The 21009-nt window shown below is 57.9% G+C and overlaps 1 protein-coding gene across 10 annotated transcripts in view; it reads right to left on the reverse strand.

The window, feature by feature from the left end:
* ZMIZ1 (zinc finger MIZ-type containing 1) overlaps positions 1 to 21009 on the reverse strand; it is a 233940-nt gene that overhangs the window by 159862 nt on the left and 53069 nt on the right. For 6 of the 10 annotated variants that reach the window (XM_057308715.1, XM_026504541.4, XM_057308717.1 and 3 more), the window contains exon 3: positions 7012 to 7107. The exons of the other annotated variants lie outside the window; for them this stretch is intronic. The gene's annotated coding sequence lies outside the window, so the exon portion shown is untranslated. The remainder of the gene's footprint in view (positions 1 to 7011; positions 7108 to 21009) is intronic. 10 annotated transcript variants of the gene reach the window in all.

Genomic DNA, 21009 nt, shown 5'->3' on the forward strand with positions numbered 1-21009 from the left:
GGGTTCAGCCGTCAGCCCATCTGGGGAAAGTATGCCTAGGCTTGCCCAGAGCCCAGGGTAGCCTGTGGGGTCAGCCGCACCCTGATGGGCATCCAATGGCTGCCTCCTTCCTGGGCTTCTGCTTAGCCTGGATCCCTGGTCCACCCTGAGACGTTGCCTGATGCTGGCTTGGCAGGGAGCATCTCCAGGGCCGGGGGTGGGTTTTGTACTGAGCCCAGGCCTGGAACAGACTTGGCTGCCAGGAAATGTTTGTCAAAAGAAGGAGAAAGAGAAGGAGCAGGGAGGAAGGGGGCAAACAGGCACATGAACCCAGGTGGGCTTTCAGAGGCATGGCCCCCATGGGCCCCCACAGCCCTCCTGCTCCTCTAGGTCCCAGGGGCACTGTGTCTTCTATAGCTAAGACATGCCGAGCCGGCTGGGTAAACCTGGAGGCCCACTTCCCCTGGGGCTCTCCACCCAGCGGGCCTCAGAGAAGGCCCTGAAGTCCCCGGGGTTCAGCGCCTCTGCACTCTGCCTACATCCGCTCTGGCTCCCACCACTCCGGAGGAAGGGGACCCTCCCCCAGCTGCTCAGTCTGTGAGAGACTGGGCACCATCTCTGAACCTTGCCCTGCGGGTGCTGGCAGTGCCGTGGGACATGGCTGCTTCACGACGGGAGCCAAGGGTCTACGCAACAAAAGGTGATCCTGCCCATCCAACAGGAAGAAAATATGTCACGGGGGGGGGGGGGGTTCCAAAGAAGTTCCAGAAGATCTGTGCTCTGATGACCCTACGCCTTGCCCAGCCCAGCCCAGGTCCTGGCACACAGCAGGTGCTCACCACCTGTCTGTTGAATTAATCAGTGGCCCGCTGGATGCATATGGGAAGGCCTGACTTGGGCTTTCCTGCTGAGGGGCCAGCGCTCCACACACGCTCCAGGGGATATGACAGATGGTGGGTGCGTATGCGCCTGCCCCTCTGTGAGGCTGGGGCTCTGCCCTTTTGAGCTCTTCCTGGTCAGAGGACATTTTGGGGCCGGGAGGGTTCCCTGTAGTCAGCAAGGCCAATACTTTTTCTGCACAGATGGAGGGAGGAGAGGTCCAAGGAGGGCAGGAGATCAGAAGCAGGGCCATTCCCCAGGCCAGGCCTTCCCACACCAAACCTAGAGGCCCAAGAATTCCAGGGCTGCCCCCTCTGTCCCCAGTGATCCTTATGTCCACCGCCCACGCCAGTGAGGCCCCCTCCCCTGGCTCCCTGTCTCAGCCTCCTGGCTGCAGCCGGCCTGAACTGCTTACTTAGACAAACAGGGAAAGCGGCCACGTGACTGGCTAAGGTTTCCTGGACCAGAGACGGACACACACACACACACACACACACACACACAACCACTCACAGTGGGTCAGGTGGTCATGTGGCCCAGCAGGGCAGGGACTGGGTCAGCTCAGGTTCCCATGTCTCTGAAGGACAAGTGACTGGGCCTGCCTTTCTTCACCCAGAAGAATGCCTTCTCCAAACACTTGTTTTCTGCTTCCTGGACGCGCCGGGGCCATGCTGGATGGGAAGAGAGCGGAGTGGGGGGAGGAGGGGGGGAAGGAGGGGGAGGAGCCTGCACCCAGCCCGCTGGCCTCTGTTGGGTGTTTTCCTTCCGCCCTCCCCACCCAGAGGGCAGCTGCCTGCTGGGAAACTGTGGCCGCCCAGCCCGGGAGAATCCCAAAGCCCAGCGTTTGGATGTGGGGCAGGAGGGGAGCCGAGGCTCTGGGAGGAGTCTCGGAGTGAGTCAGCGGCAGACCTGTCAAGGCCTTGTACCAGAGCAGGGGTTTTGCAGCAGGGCTCCATGGCCGGCCCTCAGGGCATCCAGGGAAGAGAAAGGCTGGGAGAAGGGGATCTCTAGTCTGAATTGGCAGAAGCAGCTCGGCCTTTGGTCAGCTGTTCGGGAAATGTCAGTGGGCCAGGGTCTTGAGGGCTCTTCCAACGTTGAGGTTCTGTGTCTCGGACACTTCCCTAGAATGGCAGGCTTGTCCCCACAGCCCCCCAGGGAGAAGGGGGGGGCACATCTCTTGACAGGCAGGGCTGAGATCGGCTGGGGGGGAAATGCCACCAGCCCCCTGCCCTGGCCTCAGGCCTGACCCCCATCAGTCCAGCGGCACAGAAACCCACCTCCCAGACACCTCAGGAAGGCGACAAAGAGACAAGGGGAGGGGCTGGGAGCTCTCAGATAGAAGCCACTTCCGGCCAGGCCTGGCTAAGTCCTTAGGCCTGTGCTGTATCACCGAATCCTCACAGCCACTCCACTAGGTAGGTGATGCTGGACCCCATGTGACAGACGAGCGCTCAGTATCCTGAAGGTCATGGAGTTAATATGGGGTGGGCCAGGATCTGCCCCCTGAGCCCGCTAGGAGTGTCTGTGTTCTTACCAGAACCCGAGGTCCCCAGGACCCGGCCCGGAGCACTGGGCTGGGCCATCCTCTACAAAGCCCTTGACAAGGTTTCTGAGGGGGCCAGGCCTGGGGTCCCCAGGGATGCACACCCCCACTGTCCCAGGAAGCTTCTGTGAGGGTCCCCAGAGTGCAGGGACCAGGAGGAAGACAGTGTGGGAGGGGGTGAGGAAAGGCACAAGGGAAGATAGAGAGAGCTGGTGGGGTAGGGGAGCGTGGAGAGAGACAGCAGAAACACAGACAGAGAGAAAGAGCAAGAGAGGAGTGGTTGGAGAAACAGAGAAGGGGGCCAGGAGAGCTGACAGCAGGAAGGAGGGCAGGCTGGAGGGAGGCCGAGGGGAGGAGGGGAGGAGGGCAGACACAGCCAGAAAGAGTGGAGGGGAAGAAGGGAAGGGAGGAGCAAGCAAGGGGAAGGAGGTGATGTGGGGAATAACCCAGAAGCAAGGGGCAGGGACGGAGAGGTAGGAGTGAGAAGCAGAAAGACAGAAAGGGAGCCTGGGTCAGGGAGGGAGAGGGCCCTGGAAAACCGAGAGGCAGAGGGAACGCACACCCGCCCACCGAACATTAAATACCTAACAGGAGATGACAAATCAAATGGGAATTACTGCGGTAAAAACATAATTAGAAACTTGATTGAAGTTAAACAGAATTTACATAACACTGCAAATTAACTTTACACGGAAACTATTCACTGGGAAGGCAATGAAAAGGCATTTCATTAGTAATCTATATTTAAACAATAGGCACAATGGAGCCTTCTGATGAGGAACTTGGTGCCTTCAACCAGAGCGAGTGCCAAAGGCTGCTGGGGGACAGAAGGCAGTGGGCGCTCCAAGAGGAAGTGGGCATGGGCCAGGACCTTGTCCCTGCACCTGCTCATGGGGGGGGGGGGGCTGGGTGGACGCAGGGGGCCAGAGCAGATTCTGGTATAGGTTCTGCCCGTGGTTTGCTGTGTGGCCCCGGGCAAGTATCTTCCCTTCTCTGGGCCTCTATTTCCTCATCTGCAAAATGAGGACTTGGACGAGGAGGCTTAGGGGAGAGTGCCCGCAAGTCGGGACTCGGCATTCAGGTGGGCTCGGTGCAGAGCTCTGCCCTGTCACTTTGTAGCTGTGACAGCACGCAAGCGTCTTCCTCTCCGGCCCTGCTTTACCCATCTGTTCAATGGAGATAAGTCCACTCCCACCCGACATCACCCCGGCAGTGGAAGGATTTAGGGAGAGATTGGGTGGGGACGGGCTTAAAGAAAAGCGAGTCTAAAGGCACAGGATTACTTGTCCCATCCGCCCAGCACGCTAATTAGATTACCCACAGCCTCCTGCCACAGAGCCGTGCATCATCAGAGCGGCTTCCCGTGGCTCCCCAGTCCCCAGTGCAAGGTCAGAGGTGCATCTCCTAGAGGGACTGGGGGGCTACCAAGTCCCTGCCTGGCTCCATCCTAATCTCAGAGGAGAAGTCTCCCAAGCCTTGGCCACATCCCAGTCCTATGAGGCTGTGAGCTTAGGCAGATGTGCGGGACCGTGCCCCCGGAGCCCCCCAGCCGGCGGCACGCTCACCCTACCTCCCGTCCCACTCATGTGCCCAACGCGCCTGCCCTGCCGCCCCCCCCGCCCCCCCCCCCCCCGGCAGTGGCTCCACTCTGCAGAGCCGTGGGCATCTCTGACAGAGCCGTGGGCATCTCTCTGCTGACAGCTGAGTGCTGAGTGCGAAGCCCTGGAGACTCACAAAGCAGGATGCCTCCCCCCCCCCCCAAACTCGCACACAATTGCCCACCAAAGGCAGCGAGCTCCTCTACTCTAACTGGTGAGCGTGAGCGGGCAGCTCTGACACACACTCATAGTCCAGGAAGTTTCTACAGTTTCTTTCAAGATAAAGGATCCAGCAGTGCTTAGAGATTCAATGGGAAGCTGCTGGGTGCCCTTCCCCCTGCAGGCAGCTCAGAGCTGCTGCCTTGAGCCCTGTGTTTTCAGACAAGTGCTCCAGGCAAGGGGGAGGTCCCCTGAGCCCAAGAACCTTAAAGAGGAGGTGGGAGGTCAGGACAGGTGGAAACTTCTTAGCAGAAAGTGCAAAGACATCAGGGCAAGAGACTCTCTGAGCCCAGAGAGTGCTGGCCCAGGTGACACAGAGGGCCCCTGGACGTGGGCTCACGCTCAGCCCAGACACCCATGGGCCCTGCCCCTGTGCGGCCGGGTGTGGAGGGGGAAGCTACTCTGGTTTCTCCTCCCTCTCTTCCATCCCTCTCCAAATATGGCTCATTTACTGAGGTCTCTGAGCCTTTCCTATGCTGTTCCCTCTTCCTGGAGTGTCCTTTCCCTGCTTTGCCAGCAACATTCTCCTCGGCGATTGAGAGCCTGCTCTCTCCGTTCTCCTGCACCTTCTCTGTCTCCTTTGCTGCCCCCACCCTGTCTTCTCTCCCTCCAGGGGCTGGATGCCCATGACTCAGACTCAGGCTTTTGATCGGCTCCTTCTCCCTTTGCTCCTGACATGACCTCATCAGCCTCACGGCTTTGCAACCTCATCGCTGCACAACAGCTCCCACACTTCTATCTCCAGTCAGGCCCTCTCTGCCCCCCAGACTCCTATACTCAGCTGCCGGCTCAAGCTTTCCACTTGGGCGTCTCGAAGGCATCTCCAAGTTCATGTGTCTAAGACACACTCCTCAGTTTCCTTCGGCCCTCCCCCACCGTCAGTCCTGGCCGAGTAAATGACCGGCTCTGTTCTACCGGTGGCTCCTGTTTCAAACCCGAGAGCCTTCCTTGACTGTCCCCGTCTTCTCTCCTCCAGCACCTCTAATCCACATGCACGCCTGTCTGCAAGGTCTCTGGAGTAATTCAGACTCCCGTGGTCCGCCGCCCCTTCCTGTGTTGGCCCTAGACCCAGCCGCCACTGGCTCTACATGGATCCCGGCCACCTCCCTGCTCCACCCTTGCCTGCCTCCATGAGTGGGTCCCCCAGAATCTCTCTGATTTCCCAGCCCCACACTTCGCTGCAGCCACATGGCATCCCTGTTTATGTCTCTGTTCAAAGACGGGACATGTGTGAACAGACAGGGACACAGACCGCAGTCCACTTCCCCCCCATCTCGGTCCCCCATGGCCAGGCTAATCTCAGCGGCCTCTTGGGCCACTGACGCACACCTTGTCAGAGGCCTTTTGTGACCATCCTTTGTCCAAGGATGTCCACTTCACCCTACCCCTCCAGCAGACTCTGTTCCTTTACTCAGCTAACTTCCCTTCTTAGAACTCGGCATCACCTGACATATCATATGTCACATTTTAGGTATTTACTGTCCATGCCTCTTCATGAGAAAGTAAACACCATGAGGAAAGGAGGTTTTGTTCATTTTATTTCCTGCCGGGTCTCCAAAACATCAAGCAGTTCCCTACACAGGGACTTTCTTAATGAACATTTGGGATATGAATAAAGGAATGATGCCACTTCCTCCGGGAAGCCTTCCCTGAATGCCTGGCTGCAGAACGAGCACATGGCCTCTCCTCCTCCCTTCCCCATGTAGCCACAGACACGACGTCAGTCTTAAGCACTGAACTTATGGAGGTGGGCCTGCCTCCATTGCAAACTGCTGCATCTCAGGGCAGGGCTGGATCTGATCCATCTTCTAAACGCAGCCCTTAGTGCAGGCCTGGCTTGGGGTGAGAGTCAGCGAGTACTGGGTGTGTGAGCAGATGGCTAAATGGATGGCTGGAAGGTAGGTGGACGGACAGATGAGTGGATGGATGGATGGATGGATGGATAGAGGAGCCATGGGAGGGTGGTTTGGTGGGAGGATGGACGGATGGAAAGATGGCTATGTGAGAGGTTGGGTGACGGGTGTACAGAGGGATAGGGGGATGGATCCCAGCACGGTCACACAATAAACACTGGTGGAAGCTTGGGCTCAACAGCCAGACTTCTATGGGGCGAGTGGGCCAGACCAGAGCAGCGTAGTACAAGTCAAAGTATAGAAACGGGTAACAGCAGACAGGATAGAGCTGAGCCTCCATGGTGCGAGCAGAGCTCCCTGTGTGACCCCTGGCAGGACCGCTCATTTCCCTGTGCCTTGGTCTTGCAGTGTAAAAATGCAGATAATCATTCCCGCCCAGCGCCATCAGGGAAATCGCTTTGAAGTTTCAAATACTGCCACAAAGGAGACCACGGCCACATTTCCAACGACTCACATGTCTGGCCAGTTCTACCTTGGAAAACCCTCTCTTCTCAAGCCCCGTCTGGTCCTGTTGACATGTGGCCGTAAGGCTCCATGCACAAGGGCCAGGACCCCCCGCCATGCCCACGGAGTTCAAACGGAACCAGGCTGCTAAGACAGATTAACTCCAAACAACAGTCAGGCCCAACTGATTCACGGAATCCTCAAGAACTGGAGCAAACGGTGACCCATTTTCGAGATGGACAAACTGAAGCCCAGCGGCATTTGGTAGAGGACACACACGAGGAGTTACAGAAGCCCGGGAGCCTGGGTCAAGGGCTGCAGGCGGACACCGATGACCCTCGGCCAGCCCCGTGGTGACCTGGCTGCCTGACCGTGCCCCTGGCCAGGCAGGTGAAGGCGGCTGTGGAGCGTGCATGCAGCAGGGGTCTGCTGTTACCTTTCTAGGTCTGGTAGCTGAGTGACGGACCGCGGCTCTCTTCCTCACACCCCCTCACAGCATCGGTCTGCCACCCACCGGCTCCTCCTCCTCGTCCTGGGTACGCAGGAATAGAGACGGGACATGTGTGAACAGACAGGGACACAGACCGCAGTCCACTTCCCCCCCATCTCGGTCCCCCATGGCCAGGCTAATCTCAGCGGCCTCTTGGGCCACTGACGCACACCCCGGGATGCCTGATTTATCCGGGGCTCTGTCTCCCCCGCCCCGCGGCAGGAGCCAGCCAACTCCTCCTAGTGGGAATCTTTAAGACTAAAAAACATATTTAAGTTTTGTTTCTTCTGGGGCTCGGGGGCCTTGTGTTGTTGTCTTTTTCTTCCTGGTGAGAAAAGCAGAAAGCCATGGCCTTCCTGTGCGGCCCCCAGGCAGGGTGACAGGGAGAAGCTGTTGGGGTATTTTTAGCCGGCTACAGGCCCCCACAGCGTCTCCTCTCTGCTGTGCCTGGCTCCGGGGAATTATCTCACGGGGCCGGCCGGCAGCCACTTCTGAAGCCACTCTCTGACCCCTGCCTGAATTCCTCCCTCATTATGAACTGCTCACCGGATCTCTGACCAACCCTTGGAGCCATTTTATGTGTGCCTGCCTCTTCAGAAAACCAGCTCACTCCCTGCCCTGGCTGATTCTTGGTCCCAGCTGAGTCCTATCTGTACAGTGGTTTAATTAACGTATATATTATTGACTTAATTAATATTTACCTTTACTTCAAGTCACCCTTTTTTTTTTTTTGCTTCAATAAATCTGGCCTTGTCCAAGCTGATCATATCCATGACATAACCCATCTGGTCCGCTCGTTATATATCGCCAATATGCTGTAATGAGCATACGACCGATGAAAGAAAAGTGTACGTCTTTCATTAACTACCTAATTCCGGGATCTTGTCACAGGCGACCGGAGTCACACGGGCCAAGCTTTGACAAACTCACTGTTGTTTATCAGCCCTCTCCTTGTACAGAAAGAGAAAGAGTCATGGGGAGGGGTAGCTGGCTCACAGGGCTCCAGAAGCCACTAGCAAATGAGGCCCGGGGAGGTATAAAGCGGTCAGTCAGGATGTGCTAGAAACTTAATACTGTCCTTTCTTCCCAGCACTAGGTGAGACCATTTCTTTCCCCGTACGTGAACTTGGCTGTGAGAATCTTGGTAGGTGGGCATGAGGCCTTGTGAGGAATGTGTCCCGAGGATGGGGTGTCCCAGTGGCGGGCTGCAGGCCACGCTCGAGGACCAGGGTCCAAGACGGCATCTTTTCCCAGCATTCTCTGAGGCCTCTGGTCCACATCTGCCCCTTGCCCCAGGCTCCCTCAGGCCAGAGGTGGTCAGCAGGGGCTAGAAGCATAATCCCCTCTCTGGTTAGATTTGAAAGGACAGAATACACAGCAACCACCCCCCCCCCCCGCGCCCCGGCCCCGGGATCCTGTGGCTCTGGGTGTCCATTCTGGGCCTGAGTGTCCCCAGGTATGCCTTGAGGGGTAGAGCCTGAGGACCCCAGAGGCCTTGTCTTGTGGTTCTTGGACCTCACTGAGCCCCTCCGCCCTTTCCCACTCTGCCCGCAGGTTGGAGACCCTGACTGGGCCCCCAGCCCAGTGCCCTGGTGCCTACCCCTCCCACTGAGAACAGGATGTGGGTGTCAGGAGGTGAAGGAGAGTGTGGGGTCGGGGTGGGGAGTGGCCTCGGGACTGACTTCCTGAAGCCCGATCGGTTTACCACAGTCAGTTGGGCCCAGGACCGCACAGCTGTGAGTTATAAATGTCCCTGTCAGAGCCCGGGCCGAGAGGCCCTGCTGCTGGTGGAGGGGCTAGGGTCCACAGTGCCCACGCCTCCAGGGGCCTCCCCAGGTGAGGGCCCATCCTCCAGGAGGCCCTCCGCAAGTGTCCAGCCCTCGTGACCTCTGGGCTCTCTTGACTCCAGCCTCTGCGATGCCTGAGGAGACAGGGGTCTAAGACCACCTCCCCCTGCCCACTCTTTGCCCTTCCAGGTGTGAATCTGTGGTTCCAGCTACCTCGAGAGCTCTCAGAGGGCAGGGACCAGCCTGGGCCTCTACCCGGCACAAAACCCGGAGCTTGGCACACAGCCAGCCACCCTGGTGACAGCCTCAGAAGCAACCGTTCCTACTCAGCAACCTGCTTCCCACGACCCCAACCACCGCTTGTGCCTGCCCACTGGGGCCCACGCAGTGCAGAAAGGGCCGCGGGAGGGGAGGGGAGGGGAGAGGAGGGGAGGGGACCGGGCTCTGGCCTACAGCGCAGGGGCACTCGCCCCACGGGCACACGGCTCTGTGCCCTGCACATCCAGGGGCTCCTCGAGGGTCCCGTTCTCCCTGCTTTCTGTCCTTTAGGCTCCCTCAACCTGGGGCGTGCGGTGTGGATTGCAGTCTGGGGTGCTCAGGGCTTACAGGGTGAGAAGGTAGGTCCTTCCAGCCCTGAGGCCTGGGCCATCTTCCCACGGGGGCCACGAGGTGGGCTGCACAGGGCTGGGCTTCAGAAATACAGTAAAGACAACAGGAATAAGCAGGGGGGGCGGACTGGGCTCGCAGGGCCTGAAGCGTATACTATTTTGGGGTCCTCTTCAGAAATATATATAGAATGCCAAATACATATTTAAAAAGAGGAAAGAAACAACACCACATTCCCAGAGCCTCAGGAGTCCGGGCCCCTCTAAACCATTTAGCAGAGATGCTCACACAGAAATGTTCCCAAAGCAACCTGCTGCCCGCCCCACCTAGAACACTCCATAGCTGCCCGCAAAACTCCCACTTTGACCGGGGCGGTGCAGGGGTGGGGCCCGGGGGCTGGAGCTTCATGAGTTCCCCAGCGAGTCGGCCTGCGATCAGTAACAGTGAGGCAACTGCCAACGGTCGTTATACCTAACATTAAAGGACCTTGCTCTGGTACCGTTCTAAGTACTTTACGTGAATTAACTCATTTAATCTCACCACAGCCTCCAAGGTAGGTTACTCTACTATTCTAACAGACAAGGACACAGCCACAGCAAGGTTCAGAAACCAGCCCGAGGTCACACAGATAGGATGTGAACCCCGACGGCCTGGCGTCGGTGCAGGGATGAGTCCTCAACCACTGCTCTCGGGTCCTGCTCTGGAGGGCCCGGGAGATTTTTCTCTGACTCAGGCTCCGACAGCAGCGGTGACCAAGGGTGGACAGTGCATGAAGTCCCCTCTGATTAAACCGTTCATTCATTCCGCACCAATCCTTACTTGCCAGAGCCAACTTCTTGATGGTAAACAGGAGCCCTGTACTTCCTCGCTCTGCTCAAGGCATGCTGGGGTCCTCTCTGTGGGCAGCAGTGGGCACCCCATTGACTCCCTGGGGCCAGGGAGGTGTCCCAGAGATGAGTTGGGCCCACCCAAAGAGATCCCCTGTCGGGAGTGAGGAGTGGGGTTTGCTGAAGGTCACGTAGCACGCTGTCCAACTCTCTTATTTTACAGACACAAGCAACGTGGCTTCCCCAGGGCCACCCAGGGAGCAGTGACCCCACATGAGGCCTAAGGCTGATCTCTGTAGGGGTGAGGCAGGTCGCCAGCAGCCCCGGGGGCGGTCAAGGCCTGGTGCTAGTGGGACGGGCTGGCCAGGCTGCCGCAGAGGGAGGACACAACCCTGCCTTTTGGCCTCCTTGGAGCAGGCCTTTGTTTTCTCTGTTTTCCATCTGCCCGCGCCCCCCAGCCTTCCAGGCTTCCCCTGATTGTGTGCAGGGCGATAAAAGGGCAGATGAGCGGGAGATCTCTGGCGGCAGTCACCTCACATAGACACCGTGGCGGCGGCGAATGGCTAAGGGGGGGCCTGAGCGGGTGACCGGGCTCACCACCAGCTGTGCGGAGTGCTTCTCTGAGGGACACTTGGCACATGGCCCTCAGAACCCTTTCGGTAGCCCTGGGAGGAAAACACAACCATCTCCCACTTTACAGGGGGCGAGACTGAGTCTCCAGAGAGCAGTGGCCAGGATTGGGTCTCTGGTCTCCGAGATTTCCAGCAGGCCGTGCCAGCCGTGCTCCTGACCTCTCTGGCCACCCACAGGACACCTGGCCTCGTCATCATTCCACCTCTATATCTAGAACGGGCCATTTTCAGACTCTCCAGGAAGAAAGAGAGCAGAAGGTCAGCCAGGGTCTCGCCCACCAAGGCCCAGGGAGTTGGCTTGCCAGGAAGTCCCCTTGAAGTCACTCACCCACAATGACTGGTCGCTCTGTGCGAGACAGAGGAGAGTCCGACTTCCCGCCTCCCTGAAACAGTCCTTTTAGACTGCTTCTGGGGGCAAATGATTCCTCTGTGGTGGGCTAATTCCTACCGACAGCAGTGAAAAGAGCATGATCCTGGGACACTGTTGGCCTGGGTGTGGGACGGGGCAGTGGTGGCCTGCAGGCCAGGGACTGGGCAACCCTGACCTCGGGTCCCCGCCACCGACCCTGGCCTTACCCTCCTGGCCTCCTGACCTGGTGTTCTCAGAGCCTCCCCGGGCATGTCCCCAACTTCAGTTACAAGATACTTTAACCACATCCGTGTTCCACTTAAATTATTTATGTTTTGTTATTGAAATCACTTTTGACATACCCTCTTTCAAAGCAATACTGTGTGAAATCATGGGTTTGCTATATTAATTATATTTTCTCTGATTCCCATAAAGATAAGTACATAATATTAAGATCTGAAATTCAGACACTCACACAGGCCCTGGTAGCCCACAGTGCTTGAGACCCGATGCTGTGTGCAGGCAGATCCTGGAGAAACTGGCCAAGACTTGGGGGGCAAGCCTCTGGAGGTGTGCTCAGGGGGCTGTGGGAGCAGGGCCCTGCGCTGGATGGGGAAGTGGGAGGAGGTGTAAGTTTCCAGAAGGGTACACAGAAGGGTTGGTTTGGCTCAGACCAGACTACATCTTCTCTCTGTGGGGGCTGGAGTTTGGTCCAGATATTTCTCAGCTGCAGAAAAAGCCATCTCCTTGCAAATTCCTCCTGACTCGAGCCCAATACAGACAGATAGATGAACACCGGAAAGGGAGTGCAAACACGTGGAGCAGGGGTCTGTCTCTACTACTGCTTTACTGGGGGATGCTAGACCTCTCTGGGCCTCAATGTCTTCCTCTGTACAGAAACAGTGAATGAGCCAAAAAGGTTCCTCTCGGCCTCTCTGAACTGTGGTGATGTGTGGAGCTCCTGGTGACCTCCTGGTCCCAGACAGACCTTCTCACCATCTCCAGAGACCTCCCATGACCCATCCCTCCCACACCTGATCAGGGGCCTCAAGTGACTTCTGGGGTGCCAAGGGGAGACAGGGCCATCCTGTGTGACAGCTACAAAATGAGATAATCAGCTAATCACCAGCAAATTAGCATCCCATCTTTACATAGAACAAATATAGTATTTACGTAAAAGTTGTTAGGAGTTTCTCTCTTTTTAATTAGCAGAAATAAATGCAAAATAAATGGTAATTAGGCAGCTGATGGATTTGGTAGTACAATTATGCCTGCAGCCGTGCCCCAGTCCTTAAGCGTTGCGCGCTCCGAGGAATCAGAGGGGCCTATTTATATAGTTTATTTATAAAACAAAGTTAGCAGGAACAGAGGGACAAGGCCTGGGCACTGCTGGGGGGGCTGTTCTTGGCTGCAGGGGCAGAGTGCTGGGAAGAGAGGAGCTTCGGTGTCCAAGGAATGGAGGGGTGCTTAGTGCTCAGTGCTGGGCTCTGGAAGTGCACACCAAGGCCCCCACGTGTCTATTTCAGGCCCTGCATGTGTCACTGGGAATGGCCTCCCTGACAGGAAGTAGGCTGGAGCTGTGTGGAGGGGCTGGGAACAGCTGTTCTGTGCACTCTTGTCTCTTTCCCTCCCCTGGTCCCTACTTCTCTCTTCTTTGCTGGCCCTGTTCCTTCACTAAGCATTCTCTGTCCTACACCCAGTGGCATAGTCTTCTAGAGTATTCCCCGTTTCCTCCAGAAACTCGGGAGAAACAGGTGCAGAATAAAGTTCCCAAACACTGGGGTTACATTTCAGACCAGTGGAGACCCCAGTGGGGGTACAGAGGCAGGAGTCCTGAGAGGAGGCAGCCCAGAGCAAGAGATAAGAGCTGGGTTTTGAAGGATGCATAGGAGTTTTCTGAGAAGGTGGGAAGTAACAAAAGGAGCTGCTTGCGCGAAGACAGGGAGGTGGGAAATAGCATCCTGTGACTGTAGGAAAGAGTGTGTCAGGGGTGTGGAGGGTGGAAAACGAAGCAGGGCCTCATTGCAGTGGGTCCTGGATGCCGGGCTACGTAAGGGTTTGGACTTGATCCGAGACGTCTGAATGGAGAGAGTGGGGTGGCCCCTTCCCACTCACAGCTCATTTCTTGGCTTCCCCTCCCCCACCCCCAGAGCTAGGGAGAGGGGGAGGGGCCACAGGCCATTAGAAGCAGCCGGTTCAGCTCAGCTGCGAGAGCTCAGAGCAGGAGGCTAACCTGATTATAAGGGACTGGAGGTTTGTCTGCAGGGAGGAGGGTGGGTGACTGCTCCCAGAGCGAAGGGAAGGGGGACCACTGGGCCACTCTTGGGTCTCCTGAGCCAGGGCCCCGTCTGTCCTAGAACAGAGTGCCCTGCCCTGCCCCCTAACCCTGACTGCTAGGGTGGCCTCACCAAGCCCCAGGGGAGGGGCGACAGCACTGCCAGAGGCCCCACCCCCTCCCAGACTCAAATCCTACTCTGCGGCCTTGCGCTGTGACCTTGAGGAGTCACTCCCAACTCCAGGCCACACATTCTTGTCTCCAAAACAAAGGCCGGTACTAGAATGGGGGACAGGCAGTGACCAAGTCGGCCCACAGTCCCATCCCACATAGTTTGATGTGCCCGGGGCTTATTAAAGCCTACGTGCTTTTAGGGATTTAGGGGAGGCAGGCAACGGCATCTGCCGCTGTCCCCGCTGCTCCGTCCTGCCCTGCCCCAGCCCAGTGCCCAGACTTGTGTGGCATGCTGCAGAGAACTGAACTGAGACCCTTGCAGGCTGACCACCTACGGCCCTTCCAGCTGACAACCTGGGCTCCACAGTCAGAAAGCCAAGGAGCAGGTGAAGGGACAGGGACAACAGAAAGGCTGGGAGTCAGACGAACTTCCTGTCATTACCCGTGGCAGAGACAGGTGGGGGCATACAGGGGCTGGGGAGCCTCTGGCTGTAGCCAGCCAGCAGCCCTTGCCCCCCCTCTGGGGACTGCCCTTGACTCAGGCTGCCCATCTCTAAACTGGGAGCAATGATACCTGCCCACCCAAACCTGGGCCCATTCAAAAGCTCCAACAAGCCCCTGGCAGCGGTCTGCAAGGCAAAGCCCTGTGTAGGGACTTCCAACAGTGGGGTTCCTGAAGGATTTCACAAAGGGGAACCTCACGCTCCCCAGCCTGGCCCGCTCTGCAACCTCCAGACCATCCCCTTAAAAAGCAGCCCCATCACGGTCTGGAAATGGTGCCGGAGCCGCGATCTGCTGTCACTAGGGACGGAGCTCGGAACTTGTAAGGGAAGACAAAGATCGCACCACACCACTGCTCTGCTCTGTAAGTTGCGCTCCTGCCTTTGGCCAAAATCAATAAAAATCTCCACTGTGATTGTTTTACCAGCACAAGGGGCCGGCTCCTTGCGATGACATTCCACCCCTGGCAGCGCTGGGGGTGTCCTTTTGTCGCACAACCCCGAAATTCGCGGTGGGATGGGGTCGTAATGGGGGGGCAGTGCAAGCGGGGGAGCAAAGGGGGGCGCACAGAGCTGCTCTAAGTGCCTCTCCAAAGACAAGCCCGGTGCTATTCATCAACTGGTTTTCAGGGCTGTGAGAAATCAATGGCATTTGTGCTGCAAACTCATCATTAGGACAGGAAAACTCTGCAGTGGAATTGATTTGTTTAAATATAATAACACAATTTAACAGAAAACCGTGGGGGTGGGGAAAAGACCCAGGCAAACAAGACAGTTCAGAGGACAGGGAGAGGCACCAGCCTTGAAGCACCTTCCAACCCGGTCCTCCAACCCCAGCACCGCCCCAGTTTCCTCCCTGCCTTCTCAACGCAGAGGTGAGGCCAGAGCGGGCAGGCGCCGTCACCTGTCACAGGGTGCCAGGCAGCTCACACCGGCTCTTGGAAATGCCCCTCGGCAGCCTGAGGATGAGCCCAGAGGCTGGCTGCTCATTGCTGTACTGTTCTTAGAGGTGACTTGGCCTTGGTGAACATCAGTGCAACCCAACAAACTCTTATTAGGCACCTAGGTGCTCTAGGCACCTGCGAGGGGCTGTGGGAGAAACCGATAGTAAGTCCTGGTCTGAAGGCATCCCGTGCAGACAGCTTGGGTAAGGCAGGCGTGTGGGAGACAACACGGAGCCAGGGAGCTCTGGGCTTCCGGGGGTCTTAGGAGCTGTGGGGGAGGACTGCTGAGACAGGATGAGGGGCCAAGAGGGGACAGTGAGGGGGCAGAAGTGGAAGGTCCATTCAAATAACCAGGATAAGCCCATTTGGAGGGCAGGCCCCTAATCTCCTGAATAGGGTAGCTGCCCTCTCTTGCTGGTAATGATGAGAGATGGCTTTATTGATTAAGATGTCCCAGGGCCCTGCAAACACTCAACAACTGTTATTACGCTGACTCTTACCCTCCTGTGAAGGAGAGACTATTACTACCCATATCCCACAAATGGTACCACTCAGGCTCAGAGAGGTTAAGTGACCGGCCAAGGTCACACAGCTAGTAAGTGACGGAGGTGGGGTCAGATCCCAGAGCTTGTGCACTATCCAGCGTACCTCCTGGCCTCATTGGGGCATAGCCTCTACACGAACTGGGGAGACATGGCTCCTGCCCTCCAGAAGCCAGGGCAAGAGGTGCACTGAATGGCTCGAGGGGGAGTCTGAGGCATGGCACGGAGCGGGCAATGTATTGCCTGTGTCCTGGTCACAAGCTCTTGCTACCGGTGTGGCCCTGCAGCCTGGGTGAGGCTGGAGCAGGGGGAGCAGAGCCAGCCTGGCACTCAGGGCGTTCTGCTACCTCACAGAGGACCTCTTCCAACCTCCCCCAGAGGGCAGGGGTCCTGGGGAGGAAAGCAGTGGGCCAGGTCCTGGAAAGACATGTCTGTGGGGGAGAGACCCCCAAGTAGGGAGAGAGGGCTGGGAGAGGCTCAGTCCTTGTCTGAGGGTGGGGAGGGCACAGGCAGGCTGAAGCCCTCAGCAGAGGCCTGGCAGCGTGGGGCAGCCTCACCGAGCTCAAGAAGGGCCTTAGCGTCAGCTTCAGAATTTGGACTTTATTCCTGGTGACAGTGGGAAGCCAGGGAGGGCAGCAGAGGGCTGGGCAGGGGTGAGTAATGGCGAGGCAAGAAGATGGTGAGACCCCAAAGCCAGCAGAAGGAGGGGGTGGTGAGGGGAACACAGGTCCGGAGACGGGTCAGGGGGTCGAACTGACTGTTGGAGGTGGGGGTGAGGGAGGGGGAGGTGTCCAGGATGATCCGGGCATCTCCCCCAGCCCTCTGGGGGCTTGGACGTTCAGCTATGCTGAACCAGTGGCTGCCGGAGTCAATAGGAATTGACCAGGACCCTGAGGAGCACTGGGCCCCTCCTGCTAGGAAGCCCGGACTTGGGGGGAGGGCACTGCTGGCCGGCAGGCTGCCACCTCCTCGGCTCTGTCCCCCTGCTGACCTTTCTCCTTTGTCAGCAATGCTCTCCATCAATTCACCGGAAGGGCCAGTGCAATCTCGCCAGGCTGCCTGGGCCAGGGCTGGGGGTGGGGGCTCACTCTGCCTTCCCTCTTTTAAGGAAGAGGTCTCCAGACCATGTCTAGAAAGTCAGGAGCAGTGGTGCCAGAGCCCGTGCGCGAACAGGGAGAGTGGAGCCTGGTGGGGGACAGCCGCACTCCTCCTGCTGGCAGATGGGAGGGAGGGAGAAGAGGAAGCTGGATGGGGGTTGGGGGGAACTGTGGCCAAGTTGTGGGGGATGGGCAAGGAGGATCAGTCTAGAAGAGGGATCTAGGAGGTGGGGGAAGGGACCCAGCGGGAGCTCCCAAACCCAGAGTACACCAGCCACCCCTAAAGCCAAGGAGGGGGTCCAGAGAGTCTGGGGGGCTTAGGATTTAGATGGAGCTAGCATGGTCAGCTGTCCTGGTGTGCCTGGAACGGAGAGGTGTGTGGGATATGGAACTTCCAGTACTAAAACCCAGGCAAACCCTAACCATTGCTCACCCTAGCGGGGCTGAATCTAATTTCCTGTTTTTGGTTCTCCTGCTTTCAGATTGTATGTGACCCTGCTGTGCCTCAGTTTCCTCATCTGGAGCACAGAGCTTGCAAGAGCACCTTGGGTACAGCCAGCAAGAAGATGAAGCAGCTGGCACCAGCCACTCACCCAGTGGCACGTGGCCAGTTACTACCCCTGACCGCCCCCACTATCGTCCTACCTCGAGGACCGGCCAGTACGCACCGAGCACTCACCCCGGGCCAGACCCCGATCTAAGCCCCATACATGTGCGCTATTTAATCTCACCATGATTATGGGGCAGGGGACGTTACTACCCCCATTTTCACAGGCGGGACCGAGGCACAGAGGAGCTCAGTCCCTGGCCCAGGTTCTCACGGCTGGCAAGTACAGGGCCCAGAAAATCACTTCTCTTTCCACTGGGCTGACCCCACAGCGGAGGACCTGCAGGCCAGGGTCAACACAATTCTGCTTACACTGACCCAGGGCAAGAAGTGGACAAACGCACAGGCTGGGCAGGCGTGGCGGGCCACCCTGGACATGTATACATAGGACCCCTGTTCTCAGGGAAACTGAGTCCTTGGTCCTCAGTCTGGGTCAAAACCTTCCCCTTCTGGTCCAAACACATCTACCAAATTTATTAGGTTCCTAGGGTCCTACTGATACCTTAGTAAGAGAAAAGGAAGCCCCCAGAGGTACTCATGCCTCCTGGGGGCCCTGGGGGCCCAGCTCTCTGGATCTGGCACTTTCTGCAAGTGACCTCATTTCATTCTTCCAAAAACACAAGATCACGTAGGATGCCCATTTCAGAGATGAGAATATAGAGGCTCAGAACCTTGCTAAGGTTGCATAGCTGGATTGAAACACGTCCATCTGCAATGTCTGGGCTCCCCTTGGCTGCTCATGTGACAGGATGAACAGGCAGCATGTAACAGGAGGACACAACTTGTACGTCTGTGTTAGGACTTGAGGTGAGCACCAGATAAGTCTGAGGATGAGGGGCACAGCCCCCGCCCCCCCGAGTTTAGAGAGCTCACGGGCAACTCCGGCAGCTCAGGGAAGGGGTAGGCAGGGGTAGGGTGGCCGGCCTGGCAGGGTACTGCACCCAGGGGGAAAAGGGGGCGAGTGCCGGGGTTCAGGCAGGGGCCCATCGCCCCCATCCCCGGGGGTCAGGTAGGCCTTGCAGAGACCCCTCTTCAGTCTTGAGCTGAGCGTGCAATGCCATTCCTGCCGTGAAGTCCCCAGCACAAGCAGCTGCATGCTCACGGAGCAATTAGCTCGCAGCACCCAGGAAAAAGGTCGCCAAGGGGGGCAGGCAGGCGCTGGCTGGGCAGGGGCCCTGGAAAGCTGGGCCCGGTTATTTTTAGCATCTTGATTCAAGAGGAAGGAGGCCCTCCTCCCCACCAGGTAAATGTCAGTACACTGGCAGACCCAGCCAATTAAAGTAGCCGGAGCCAAGGAAAAGAGACACGACTGGCGTCTCTGTCCTCGGCTCCTCAGTCCCTGGACCCCCAAGTTGGGTTTCCCTTCCTCCTCCACCTCCTCTTCCTAGGCCCTGGTGCATCTGCCTTCCGGCCACAAACAGGAAGCACGGGCTTGGTCCCCAAAGGAGCTTGACCAGGGGCCTAGGACCCTGGGTGTGAGCTCAGGCTTGGCTGTGTGCGTGACCCTGGCCAAAACTCCTGTCTTCTCTTCCCAACCTGCAGTTTCTACAAAATGGGCCCACAAAGCCCACCGTTCTATTATTTCTGAGGGTAGCAGGAGCCGGGGTCATGAAGAGGCTTTGCAGGAAGGTGACTTGTCCTTCCTGCCGTGGGCGGTTGCTGTGTTCTTGCAGAAGAGAGTTCTGGGCTTCCCGAGCGGGAACCCAGGGCTGGCCGCTGCGCGAACTGCTGGGGAGATTTGCGCAATCTTGGGTACTAGGTGTCCCAGAGCCCGTGGCTGCCGCCCCGCTGATAGGAGAGGGTGAGAGAGGCTGCTGTGGGTCAGCGGACGAGTAGCAAACACAGTGTGGGCGCAGCCCCGGGCTACGGGGAGGGCCCGCACACACAGCTGGCAGCATATCACAGGCCCAGTGCTGGCGCGCAGGACTCAAATTGAGGTCCCCTCCTTGGTGTCCCGCTCCGAGCTGGCCTCCATCTTGCGGAGGGCCACCCCCTCACCCCTTCCCTGCAGAAGGATGGGGGAAAGCCTGCCCTGCAGACTTTCAACTTTGGAGTCTGCTCTGGGAGCCAGATGCTTAGCCCATGGGGGGTCTTCTCCAGGGGGCCCAATGCCCTATCTGGCCAGGCTGGGTGAGACTCCTGGTAAACCCCTGGAGTCTGAGGTCAGCTCTCCCCCAGCCAAAGAGAAGCCCTGGGTCCAGCAGCAGTACCCTTGCTGTTGGCCGCCAACTCCCAGGGACCCTAGGATCCTGGCACCTGCCTACATCCTCCCCAAAGGCAGACACGTCCGCTGAGGCGCTGCCCTGCTGTGCCTGAAACTCCAGGGAGATCTGAGGGAAACTGAGGCACAGAATCTGGGCAAGAACCTGCTCAGGGATTTAACAAGTTAGAAGCAAAGTGCAAACTCCTTTCTCCTTCTGCCATCTGGCCTCTAGGGGGCATGTCCACCTCATCGCCTTCACTGCCCAGTCTGGGCCTTCTACCCAGCCCCACTGGTCTGCCCCCTACCCCCACCCTGTGTGCCTGCCTCAGGGCCTTGGCTCAACCGGTCCCTTTGCTTGGAATGCTTTCAGTTCACAATCATGTTCTTTCTTCAGGGTCCGGCTGCAGCTCCACCTCCTCCAGGAAGCCCTCCTTGACCCTAGAGTCCCTTGGAACCCAGACATTTTTTTCTGGATACCATACACAGATCCACAGCCTCCTAGACGGCAGGCCACTGGACACCCTGCTGTGGCTCAGCCCAGGGTGCTGACGAGGGACTTGGGCGGTCCCTGGTTTCCTGAGCCTTCTGTCCTTTCTCACCCCCTGTATCTTGTCAGCTTTCAAACAGGGCCCTGACTCCAGAGCCCTCTCTCCGCCCTGGCCTCTGGGCCCGCAATCTCTAGCCCTCACTCCTTCTCTTGGTAAACAGATGGGAGGAGAAGCCCTAATGGTCTCAGGCCTTGGCAAGACAAGGTGAGTATGGGAGGTGGAACACAAAAGAGGCTTAACACAGCCAGGTCTGAGGGTGCCCAATGCTGTTCTCAGTCCTGGTTCTGGGTGGATCTCCACAGACCCCCCAGAACTTCCCAGGCCCTAATCTCGGTGCCCCCAGGCACTCAGGGTTGGTCCTGCCTTTCCTCAAACACTGTGCCCCGTGGCCAGGCCAGCACCCCCACTGCAGGTCTGGGGCCCTGCCAGGGCCGACCCCTGCCGTGCTTCGAAAGCAGCTGAGGGTGGCAGCGGCCTCAGCTGAAAGCATGGAGTGCCACGCTGGGCCACACTTCAGTTTCCTCATCTGAAGCATGAGGCATTGGGCCGAATGCTTTCCAAAGACTGTTCTTCCCCCGGGCAGCTGGGATGCTATGTGCTTCAAACAAAGATGCCACCCTTGCAGCCCCACGCGTGTCTGCTCCCACCCCGCAAAGTCACTGAGGCTTGGGACCTGGGACCCAGGGCATGGGCGTGGCTGTTCTCATCCTAAGTGCGTGGCTTATGGACCAGAGGGACACCGACTCCAGGGCACAGACAGAGCCAGGTGAGCAAACATCAGTGGGAGGGAGAAACACCCGGGGTGAGTAACACCCAAGGAATCCTTCTTGCCGTAATTTACCAAATCCCCAGG

Source organism: Ursus arctos, unplaced genomic scaffold (genome assembly GCF_023065955.2).
Source record: "Ursus arctos isolate Adak ecotype North America unplaced genomic scaffold, UrsArc2.0 scaffold_7, whole genome shotgun sequence".
NCBI classification, from domain to species: domain Eukaryota; kingdom Metazoa; phylum Chordata; class Mammalia; order Carnivora; family Ursidae; genus Ursus; species Ursus arctos.